A 12311-nucleotide genomic window follows, 5' to 3' on the forward strand; every position below is an offset into this window, starting at 1 on the left:
GGTGAAACTGAAAGTCCTAAATGTAAACATCTACAGATACTGCGGCTTTGCCTGTTGCCTAATCAATCTTCAGGAAGCCCACCTACAACATAAAGTCCCAATCAACTTTTTAGGACCTGTTGAAAATATAAAAAGATAACCTTGTATCACCCAGCAATTGAGGACAGCCTCCAACCTAAAAGACAATTAAGAAAATAAGTAACTCAGAGTAAATAGAGGCAAAGCAGGTCACAGAAGAAAGCTTTCAAAACAATAATGAACATCCTCAGTTTTAAAATGTTGCATCCATGGAACAAGACAAGTGTATTTAAAATAAAAACAAAACACTGTCAGAGAACAAGAGGTCTTGGAAATTAAGAATCTGACAGCAGAAATGAGCAATTCAGTAGAATGGTACAAAATGAAAATTGAAGAAATTCCGAAGAAAATTAGAACAGTGGGCAAAGGGGAAAAAAGGTGATAAAATTTGAGGTTAAATCCAATAGCTCCCACTAATGGGAGTCCCAGAAAGCACAGAGAAAATGAAAGGGAAAAACTTATCAATGGACTATGTACCAGTTAGAAATCATTTGGATGCAACATGGTTAAACTTATAAAAGTGTTTAATTATCTCGCATAACATGAAATCTAGAGGTAGGCTGTTCCAGGGTAATGCATTCACTCAAATTATATCTGACATTATCTGTGTTCTGACTTTTTGTCCTTAAACTTGTCACCTGTTGATAGCAAGATGGTTATCCCAATTCTAAGGGGACAAAATGTGCTCTCATAATCAAATCCAAGTTAAAAAAGAAAAAAGCAACATGATGAGCTCTTTGCATGCATCTGATCTATATCCATTTCCTGAAGCTCCTCCTCCCCCCTGCATTATATGGTCTCCCTTAGTTGCAAGGGGAGCTGGAAAATCAAGTACTGTATCTGGCAAATTGATTGACTAACAATCATGATGCATCTATCATCTGGGATAAGACACATTGCTACCTGAATAAAATCAAGATTTTATGAGCAAAGAAAACAGGAAAATGCCTGTTGACCAGGCAACTAGGAATGTCTGCAATAACAATATAAGAAAAATGTCAAGAACTGAAGGACACCAATCTCCACAGTGAAAGTGTATCAAAAGCCAAACACAGTTTAGATAGTTAATAGTATAATTATAGTAATATTATTTCATCAATTGTAACATGGATACCACAGTATTGCAAAATGTTAACAATAGGGAAAACTGTGTGTGGGTAGTGGGTGGTATATGGGAACTCTGTGCTTTCTACCTGATTTCTCTGTAAACCTCTAACTGTGCTAATAAAAAAAAAGAAAGAAAAAAAAAAGCTGAACACAATGGAAAAATGAAAAGATGAACACAAGGACCCATCTTCTAAAAATTTGTTAAAGGTATATACAAAGATTAGGGAATTAAAATGACACTGCACTAACCAACCAAAACACAAGAAATTTGAAGATGATGAAGCAATACTTTCAAAATACAGAGGCAAAGGCCATTTTCAACATAGCATTCTGGACCCAACTAAATCATCAAAGACTTTTTTCAGATAATTAATCCCTCAAAATATTTACTTCCCTTCTTAAGAAGCTACTGTAATAAATGCTTCAGCAAAGCAAAGGAGTAAACCAAGAAAACAGCATAGGATCCTAAAGATATTGATAGTAGATCTATTCTAAATGTAATTAGAACAGAAGAATGTGAGGGTCTGGGAGGGAGGTTTCAAGAATAAATGGAATTTAAAGTGTGTAGTGTATGCTGGGAAGAATTAGCAAAATTACATAGAAAACAAAGCAAATGGGAAAATGAAGTAATAACTCCAGGAAAATAAGCTATACAAAGAAAAAAAAGGTATTTCAGAAAAATAAATATACTTAGGAGACACTATAATATTCCAGTATCAAATTATTATAAACAATAAATACTGATTTAACAAAATTAAGAAGATTGAAGGAGATTGTATCTGTCAGTCAAATCCCAACAGGAAGCACACTCAAATGGGCACACTCAAATGAAGATAAATCATAAGGACTTCTTTACAAAGGAATTATTTACAAAGGTGTGGGCAGCGTGCAAAGGAATGAAGGGATAGTTAGGAATCCCCTAGGCCCAAAATGAAAGGGATAAAAAAGCTACCAAAACCCAAAAGAAGAATGTCATGAGAAGGCCACCTTGAAAGAAACAGTAATCTTTGGATGAAGGACCCTGGGAAAAAGCTGGAGTAAAAAATACCTTAACCATTTCCCCCCCCACCCCCCCACCCCTCTGGCCTGTGGTTCTCATTGACCAAACCTAACAAGAAGCTGGAAGGTATGGAAGCCATTGATATGGTCCATATAGATGAGACTCCTGGAAGCAAGAGTAGGTAGAAGGTAGATCTGGAGGAGCAAGCAGGCGAGATCTGACACAGGGTGCAGTGGGATAGTATAAAAGAGCTAAATCCTCATCTCAAAAAATCAATTTTTAGAGCTGTTGAATAAAAAAATAGCAGTATATGAATATTGTTTAACTATATGAAAGCAAATGCCATGGGAAACAGCCAGTAATGAACATTTCTACAGGATATAACTGCATGGGCAAAGGTGCAGGATAGGAAAGTTCAAAGAGTATTCAAAGAACTAGTAGCCCAGTTTGTTTACGCTACAAAGAACCTGTAAAGAAAACATGGGAGATAAAACCTAAAAGACAGATTGGAGTCATATTGTAGTGATTTTAAATGCTAGTCTAAGGATTCTATACTTAAGCGCTCTGGAGGCTCAAGTAAGGAAATGACATAATGAGAGCTAAGCTCCAGGTGAAATTGATCTGGCAGTGATATGCAGGATCATTAAAGTAACAAAAATTTAGAGAACATGACTTTGTAGGTTCCAGATCATGGTCCCAGTTAGAGTTTTTAAATGTCCAACTTACAATGGAGAAAATGAGAATGTTAAGGATGACATTAATCCAAAAGATATCTGAAAACAAATTGTTTACGGAATGGATGGGGGCGGAGGAAAGGGAAGAGTGAGGGATGACTAAAAGGATTTGAGTCTGATAAACTGGAAAATTATAATACAGTGAATACCAATAAGGGTATCAGACCAGGACAGAAGCAAATTTGAGGAAAAGGTGATTCATACATTCAACAAGTATCACAAACTACTCACCAGATACCAGGATTATTGTGGGCAATGGGGATACAGCAGTGAACAAAACATAAAAAAAAATCCTGCCCTCAAGTTGCTTATCTTCTGGTAGAGTAAAACAGACAATGGATAAAACAAGTGCTATAAAGGTTAGAGGGTGGTAAGTCCTGTGAAGAAGACAAAACAGGAATGTGGTACTGGAATTTAAGACGATTAATTTGCACTTAGAAAAGAATTTAGGTTGGACCTGGGATATCCAGGTAGAGATCCCCAGATAACTAGAAGTCAAGGAGAGTTAGAGCTAGAGACAAGAAATAAGGATTTCAAAGTCAAAGACAGGAGAACCAGATAAATTTAAGGGGTTGGTTTAATGGTCACAGGGAGAATCTCCTTGATGTAGCCACTGGATTCCTCAGTTTGATTTCCAGTTTTGCAGCTCAAAAAAATCTATTTTGGTCAGTGCATCCAGAGATGACTGAGTTTGGGATAACTAACTCATACTAAAAACTATGTAATAATAAAGTCAGAATTTTAATTTTAATGTTAAAAGAGAAACATAACTGCAAACTGAACTGTAAAGCAAATATCATTAGTCAATACCTGTGGAAGAGTTTATGTAGGTAGCCAGAATATACCCTGACTTCAGGTTGCTGATCACAAAATCAGAACAAGAGTTAGTGGAACAATCTCGATGACTCTGCTAGCCTTTTACCCTCATTACCACAACAAGACTCTTGTCAAGGGACAGTAATGATTTTGCCAGGTAATTTATCCACCATCTTCCCAGAGGGACCTACAGACACAATGTCAGTCTTCCCTATTGACTCTTTTTTTTTCTAGGCTCTTTACAGGCACTTTTCTTCATTCCTTTTTACTTAGAATAGTGCATGGTTCTTTAGGAACTGTGATACAGTAAGACATTATTCTTATGATTTATGATATATGGAAGTTTGGATAGCGAACTCAAGAAAACACTCAGGGCAAACCTCTTCATTTCTAAGCAGTTTCTTTACATCCCCCGCTATTCAATTTGGCATGTGCCTTAGTATGGTATAAAAGAGGCTGACCCGAGATGCGACTGAAATTACGTTGGTGTTGAGGATGTGTTACTCTTTATTTTTTTTAGCACCTACAATGTGCCGGGCACTGTGTTCAATGTTAGGGATACAACAGTGAGCTCCTTGTGAGGCTTATACTCTACTGAGAAAATAAAAACCTTTGTCAAAGTTAATTCCTGTTAATTGAGCTTGAGGTGACACATCCCACCCCTCTACTCTATAAACTCCAGGACTCATGAAGACAGTGAAGCTTTCTAAGATTTTGCAAGCCAGGTTGATCTGTTCCTTCTGTTACAAAATAAGGCCATGGATACTAATGAGGAAGAGAGGGTGTCTCGGTTATGATTACAATTACTGACAACAGGGAGTATATGCAGAGACAAAAGAGGTGAAATTATGAGCATGTTAAGGCAGGAAAAGAGAGCTAAGAAAAGAACCATGAAAAATGCCTACACCTAGACAAAAAAAGAAAAGGGAGTCAGCAAAGGAAATGGTAATAGTTCGATGGGAAGTTGGAAAAAACAATCTGATAGAATGCCACAGAAAGCCACATAAATGGAGAGATCAGCAGTAGATGCTGGTGAACCATTGGATTTAGTGACGAGGAAGTCATTGGTGATATCTAATAGGCCAGTTACAATAAGGTGGTGGGGTCTGAAACCAGAAGGTAAGATGATAATGAGTGAGTGTGTGGCAGGCTAATAGCAACAATGGGGTTCTGCTGGAAGATCAAGGAACTAGCATCATCTCAGTCTCTCCTGGGATAACCTTGACCAAGGAGGAGAAAAGGCAGTCTTCTGTCCAGGGAAGTTGCCTTTTCCACACTTTAAGGTCAGGACCAACTCCTCCAAATTTGTTCAGGTCTTTCCCAGTTTTAACACTGTAAGTCCCACATCCTGGGAAGCATCTCAGGCCTGGCACCCACTGGGTACAGTTGCCACCCATTGACCATATGGGTGTTACATTTTATTTTGGTGAGATTTTATCTACCAGCTGGGAAAAGAGCTTTAAAACCATAAAATCTACCAGTTCCAGCAGTGACTGAAAGCAAAAGTCCTCAGCCCTGGATAGTTTCTAAAAATATCAATGATAAGCCTCTACCCACAAGCATTCTTGGGACTGTTATTTTTAATATCAACCCAATTGATTCTAATGAGAAACAAGGTTTGAGACCCACTGGTTTAAAGTAAAAAACACCATGCAACATCAATATTATTCTAAATTTTCAAGAAGGAGAAATGAAGTATGCACTCAAATGGATATGATGATAAAGACATTAAAAATAGGTGAATTTTTTAAAAAATAGAAAAGGATATTTCAAATATTTTTTTGTTTTGAATTCTAAGGCCAAATTCAATATCGTGGACAGATTTTTCAAATAGTTATCATCTTCTAGGAAAATTGTAATATATATCCACACAGTGCATGAAATCCTGCTTCTGATTACCTGATTATTCTGAAAGTATAATTTTTAATTGTATACAAATGTTTCTTTTGAGTGTGTAAAAGTGAGTGTTTTGAGATTCAAATCTTCAGTCAGCCTTCTAATAGCCCTTACATGCTCAAATGTAATTGATTTCTGAAGTAAAATGTAATTGTCTTTTCTATAAATATATTATCCTCTGACTCCAAATCAATTAAAAGTACTCTTTAATGTCCAAAGGGGCCTCCCTAACAAATCAATACTAATTCCAAAAAACGTATTAGCATTTGTAAATTTATTCATAAGACACTGAATTAATTCATATTGAACAGGACAGGTATACAAAAATAGCACATTACTGGAAATTACTATTCTATATGCCATTACTGGTTTTGAGTGGAAAAGGACCTTATATAATGCTATTTACTGATTAATAAAAACACAGTGATTATGAGGTCTCAGTCCACAATTTGAATAAGATAGAAATATAACTTTGTTTATTGTCCTACAACTCAACTCAATTTCTGTTTCAAACCCTAATTCTGTCTGTATGTAGCATAGCACAGTTCAGCTCTCTTCTTGAATGCCTGTGAGACCTACTACTTTGCAAGTTGCTGGAATATGATACACCAGAAATGGAACGTTTCTTTAAAAGGGTAATGTATTAAATTGCACATTTACTGTTCTAAAGCTGTGAGAATGTCCAAATTAAAGGAAAGCTGTAGAAATGTCCAATCTAAGACATCCAGGGAAAGATACCTCGGTTCAAGACAGCCGATGATGTTCCAGGTGTCTCTCTTAGCTGGAAGGGCACATGGTGAGATCTGCTAGCTTTCTCTTCACCGGTTTCATCCCGGCTCTGTCCGATCTGTTGGCTCTGTCAGTTCTGGTGGTTCTTGTGGCTCTAAAGCTTTTTCCAAAATGGTTTCCTCTTAAAGGGCTCCAGTAAGCAAGTCCACCTTGAATGGGTGGAGATGCATCTCTATGGACACCATCTAGCCAGAATGGTGGGTGGGTCACATCTCCATGGAAATGATCAAAAAGATACCACCCAGCAATATTGAATGAGGATTTAAAGGCATGGCTTTTCTGTGGTATACAATAGATTCAAACTGGCACACCCACAAATATCTATTTTTCCATTATTTCCTTGCTGTCTCTATTCTACATGGGCATCCCTGAAGATTAGGTCATCAATAGTAATTTTTAAAAGCTCCCTAATGATTTTAAGGTGCAGCCAGGGTTGAGATTAGTGCTTTAAATCTTCATAAGAACTGTGACTTTTATAGTATGCAAATTATACCTCGAGAGGTTGTTTAAAATACACAGAAAACAGATACTGATTAGATAGTAGATGACGATAGATAGATAGATAGATAGATAGATAGATAGATAGATAGATAGATAGATAGATGATAGATAGATGTAAGATAGATAGAATAATAATGGTAAATATGGCAAAATATTTAAACTGATGGATCTGGGTATCTGAGGAAGGTGTATGTTGTTGTTCTTTATGTAGGTTTTATATTATTTTTGCAAGTATAGATTATTTAAACAACCCAAACACAGTGACCTCAGAATGGGAATGAGGGCTTATAATTCTGCATAGCTTAATGTAATGCCTGGATACATCACATAGTATGTTGAGCAGATAATTAAGAAGAATTGGCTAAGTCCCTTGAGGGATGGGAGAAAAAATATGAAACTATCAAACTTTACCACCAGGGAAACCCTGATACTGTCTCAAATATTAGGCCCTCCCAAGTCAATAGGCCAAGCCCTTGATCTTGAGGCTTGTTCTGTTTTTTTGGGTGCATGGTCCGGGAATCAAACCCAGGTCTCCCGCATGAAAGGTGAACAGTCTACCACTGTACCACCCATGCACATGAGGCTTGCTTTTATGAAGCTTATTCATGTAGTGCTGACACTTAGCATACTATAATTATGGCTATACTTCCAGAGGACCTCTTTTGATGCTTCAATATGGGCTCTCCCTCTCTAAGACCAACTCTGCAAGTGAAATCATTACCCTCCCCCATACGTGGGACATGACATCCAGGGGTGAAAGTCTCCCTAGCAGTGTGACATATGACTCCTAGGGATGAGCCTGGCCCTGGAACTATGGAATGGACAACGTCTTTCTGACCAAAAGGGGGAAAAGAATTGTAACAAAGTATCGGTGGCTGAGGGAGTTCAAATAGAGTTGACAGGCTACTCTGGAGGCTATTCTTATGCAAGCTTCAGCTAAACATTACTACTTATTATGGTTTGCCAAACCAGAACCAAAACCATTCCTGCCAACTCTAAAGAACACCTAGGGCTTTACCTGAGATTCCATGCACTATGGTTCTATGCACTGCATTTGATTTCCAGAAACCTACAACCTCCAGATGGGTTCCTAGGCATATAAGTTCTGAAACCCAGATCATCAGCTAGTTCCATCCCCCATCCCATATTATCAACAGCCCTTTCCAACGTGAAAAAGTTAGAATGGGCATAGCCCAAATAACCCTAAAGATTGGCAGAAAGATCAAAGGAGGAAGTTAGAGTGACAACAGAGAAGATAGGATTTAACATATTTGTTAATGGTTGCTGAACCATTATATTAGTATTTGTTTTAGTGTCCAGTGCTTGGAGCAGGTAGAAGTAAAAACCTAAAATTGTGAAATTGTAACCCATACCAAACTCTGAAATCTGTTTTACTAGCAATTGTTGTGGCGTGCTTTGAAATTTATAGCTTTTTTGTATATATGTTATTTTTCACAATAAAATCAAAGAAAATAGCAAAGCAACAAAATATTTATAAAACAGATATAGACAGATTGATAGATGACAGAAAGATAGAATAATATAGTAAATATGGCAAAATATTTAAATTGGTGGATCAGGGTATCTGGGGGAACAGTATGTTGTAGTTCTTTATGTGGGTTTTGTATTATTTTTGCAAGTATGGATTATTTATTTTGCAACTATCCTGTATGTTTGAAGTTATTTGAAAATAGAAAGCTTAAAGGGAAAAAAAGTTGGTGAAAAAAATCCCTCCAATATTATAGACTTCATTTTAAAACATCAGCTTCTGTGGGAGACTGAAGGAAGAGATGTTTGTTTGGTACAAAATTTATATTTTCTGTAGCACACTGTTCTGTGTTGAAACTGTTATGTACCGGAGGAAAGCCTGTTCTTCTAATCCAGTCTTGTGGGGCATCCCTATTGTTAGGTGAGACCCTTTGATTAGGTTGTTTCCATGGAGATGTGACCCCACCCATCAAGGTAGGTCTTAATCCTTTTACTGGAGCATTGTGTGAAGAGAAACAAAGAGAGCTCAGAGCCACACAGAGGGCAGAGAAATGAAACCGAGAGACAACAGATGTCTGGAGATGCAGAAGGAGATGAGCGAGCCATTTGAGCACAGAAGCTGGGAGAGAAGACAGCAGCTGTTACCACGTGCCTTCTCATGTGACAGAGAAATCTCGGATGCAATCAGCCTTTCTTGAGAGAAGGAATCCTCTTCTTGGTGCCTTAATTTGGACATTTTTTTGGCCTTAGAATTTTAACTTGTAACTTAATAAATCCCCTTTATAGAAGTCAATCCATGTCTAGTATATTGCATTCTAGCAGCTTTAGCAAACTAAAACATACACTATCTAATGTAACTTGTATGGCCAGTTTAATCCAACACCATAATTACATGGAACCTCGAACAGGGAGTGAAATCTTGTTGGTTTGTGCAGGTTAATTGATGCCCCTGTACATCCCAGAGTAATCTAGGCAGAGATTTAAAAAGTATTTGCAAAGTCTCCTTGAGGGACTGGTAAAAAGTGAGAAAGTATTAAACTTCCCCAACTGGGGAATTCCTGACATTCTCGCAAGCATTGGGGACTACCAATTTAATAGGCCAAGCCTTCGATCTTGTGGCTTGCCCTTTTGAAACTTATCCCTTCAAAGGAGAAGCTAAGTCCACTCATAATTATGCCTAAGAGTCACCCCCAGAGAACCTCTTTTGTTGCTCAGATGTGGCCTCTCTCACTAAGCCAACTCCACAGGTGAAATCTCTTGCCCTTCCCCCTATATAAGACATGACTCCCAGGGATGAGCTTGCACCTGGCATCATGGGATTGAGAAAGTCTTCTTGGCCAAAAGGGGGAAGAGAAATAAAACAAAATCAAGTTTCAGTGTCTGAGAGATTTCAAATAGAGTTGAGAGGTCATTTTGGAGGTTATTCTTATACATTATATAGATATCCCTTTTAGTTTTTTAGTGTATTAGAATAGCGCAAAGGAAATACCTGAAACTATTGCACTGTATTCCAGTAGTTTTGATTCTTGAAGATGATTATATAGCTTTTATAGTGTGACCATGTGATAGTAAAAGTCTTATGACTGACACTCACTTTATCTAATGTATGGATGAGTAAAAAAAAATAAGGACAAAAATAATTAAATAATGGGGGGGAATAAGGGGATGTTTTGGGTGTTCTTTTTCATATTTATTTTTGTTTTTATTCTTATATGTATTTTTGGCATAAATAAAATGTTTAAAATTTGATTATGGTGATGAATGCATAACTATATGATGATACTGTGAACCACTGATTATACACTTTGGATGATTTTATAGTATGTGATTATATCTCAATAAAATTGCATTTTAAAAATCCCTCCAATCCAAGGAATTTCTTTTCTCTTCTGGAGCTACATCCATAACCACCTTGGATATGTCTCCATTCACTTTGGCCTTAGGGTTTGAAAACAAAGCCAGGGCTGGTCTCTATTATCACAACTCTCTCTTGCAACAATGGTCACAAAACTTCCTGACTATTTAAATAACTGGTGTAGAAGGGAAAGATAAAAATGGGAGAATTATTGGAGGTAGAAAACAGATATTCAAAATCATCATATCTTAATAATGTTATTTAATAATATTTTTATACTTTTGGCCCTTTTATAGCTATATTTATATGAAATCTGCTATTCATTAATCATTTATTCATTTGTTCAACAATTACTCATATGTATATTAGAGGAATACAGAGGCAAATAAAGAATATGCTTAAAACACTTATAGCCTAGTGGATATTATGACACTTTATGTCATTTTTGCCCAGCCATTATTTTTATATCATACAAGTAATTATGTCTTGGGGATATTTGAAAATTTTCTGTCTAAAGTTTTTAAAATAACTACTGAAATACACACTCTGTACACAATAGGAAAAGGGTTAGATGTCCTAAAATAATCCATACAATGGGTGGCTATATTGATATTAAAATAAAGGAAAATACTGATATACATTGCTAAGTGACAAAAGCCAAATAAAAGCCTGCATATATACTAGGATTACTATGTAAAATACACACGTTTAATAAAAGCCATAAGAACTGATTTCAGATGTTTATCAACACTTAGTGCATTAAAGATACTTATCAATAGTTAGCAGGAATATTTTCTTCTCTTTTGCTCTTCTGTATTCTGCACAGTAACTGCAATGAACATATATTACTTTTCTTTCTCACCGTGATTGTTTATATAATCAGAAAAAGAAAACATAAACGCTATTAAGATACTATTATAGGGCAGGCCACGGTGGCTCAGCAGGCAAGGATGCTTGCCTGCCATGCCAGAGGACCCGGGTTCATTTCCCGGTGCTTGCCAATGTAAAAAAAGAAAGATACCATTATAAATAATGGGTGATATAATATAGAAATCAAATACTATATGTGCTAGGGTTAAAAATATGTAATTACACCTCATCTTGTCCCAGAAAAGAATTAAAGCAACATATGGAAGTTAGTAATCTTATCAATAATTACTCATGATTATTTAATTGGCTAATTTCCCTCTTTGTTCTTTCCTTTGCAGGAAATGGCCAGTTTTAAAAGGTGCCTGTAGGGCGGGCCGCGGTGGCTCAGCGGGCAAGAGTGCTTGCCTGCCGTGCCGGAGGACCCCGGTTCGATTCCCGGCCCCAGCCCATGTAAACAATAAACAAACAAACGAAATATAATAAAAAACAAGAAAATGTTTAAAAATGTTTCCCTTTCTTCCTCCCTTCCTTCCTTCTCTGTCTTTCCTTCCTTTCCTCCCTCTCTCTTTAAAAAAAAAAAAAAAAAAAAAAAAAAAAAAAGGTGCCTGTAGAGCACAGAAGCACACAAGATAAAACCAACTGGAAAAGTTTGAAGAAGTCAAAAACAAAGTAAATTAAGACTTTTTAACAAAGCATATTGTATAACATCTATTCTATCATAAAATAAAGTATCTTATTGGAAGAAGCTAAAGCAAAGCCTAAAGGAAAATTTATACCAATGCTTATATTAAAGAAAAAATATCTCAAATCACTTACCTAAGAATCCACCTTAGACACTGGAAAAAGAGCAAACTAAACCCAAAGCAAATAGAAGGAAGGAAACAACAAAGATTACAGTAGAGAAAAGAGAATAGAAAAATAATAGAGAAAATTTTAAAAACAGAAGTTGGTTTTGGAAAAGATCAAAATTTGATAAACCTTTAGCTAGATTGACCAAGAAAAAAAGAAAGAGAAGTCTTAAATTATTCAAATCAGGAATGAAAGTAAGGATATTACCACTAACCTCAAAGAAATAAAAAGGATTTTAAGAGAATACCATGAATAACTGTTTGCCAACTAATTAGATAACTTAGATGAAATGAACAAATTCCTGGAAAGACCAAACTATCAAAACTGA

At 36.4% G+C, this 12311-nt stretch overlaps 1 long non-coding RNA gene across 5 annotated transcripts in view; it reads left to right on the forward strand.

Moving 5' to 3' along the window:
• The window catches only part of LOC143655674 (uncharacterized), a 52300-nt gene extending 40424 nt beyond the window's left edge, over window positions 1-11876 (forward strand). For 3 of the 5 annotated variants that reach the window (XR_013162227.1, XR_013162226.1, XR_013162222.1), the window contains 2 exons: window positions 11473-11492; window positions 11736-11876. This is a non-coding gene — a long non-coding RNA (uncharacterized LOC143655674). Of the gene's footprint in view, window positions 1-6166; window positions 6267-11472; window positions 11493-11735 lie in introns of all 5 variants that reach the window. The other 2 variants (XR_013162224.1, XR_013162223.1) reach the window with 1 other exon arrangement.
• The last annotated feature ends 435 nt before the right edge of the window (window positions 11877-12311 follow it).

Source organism: Tamandua tetradactyla, chromosome 14 (assembly GCF_023851605.1).
Source record: "Tamandua tetradactyla isolate mTamTet1 chromosome 14, mTamTet1.pri, whole genome shotgun sequence".
Taxonomy (NCBI): domain Eukaryota; kingdom Metazoa; phylum Chordata; class Mammalia; order Pilosa; family Myrmecophagidae; genus Tamandua; species Tamandua tetradactyla.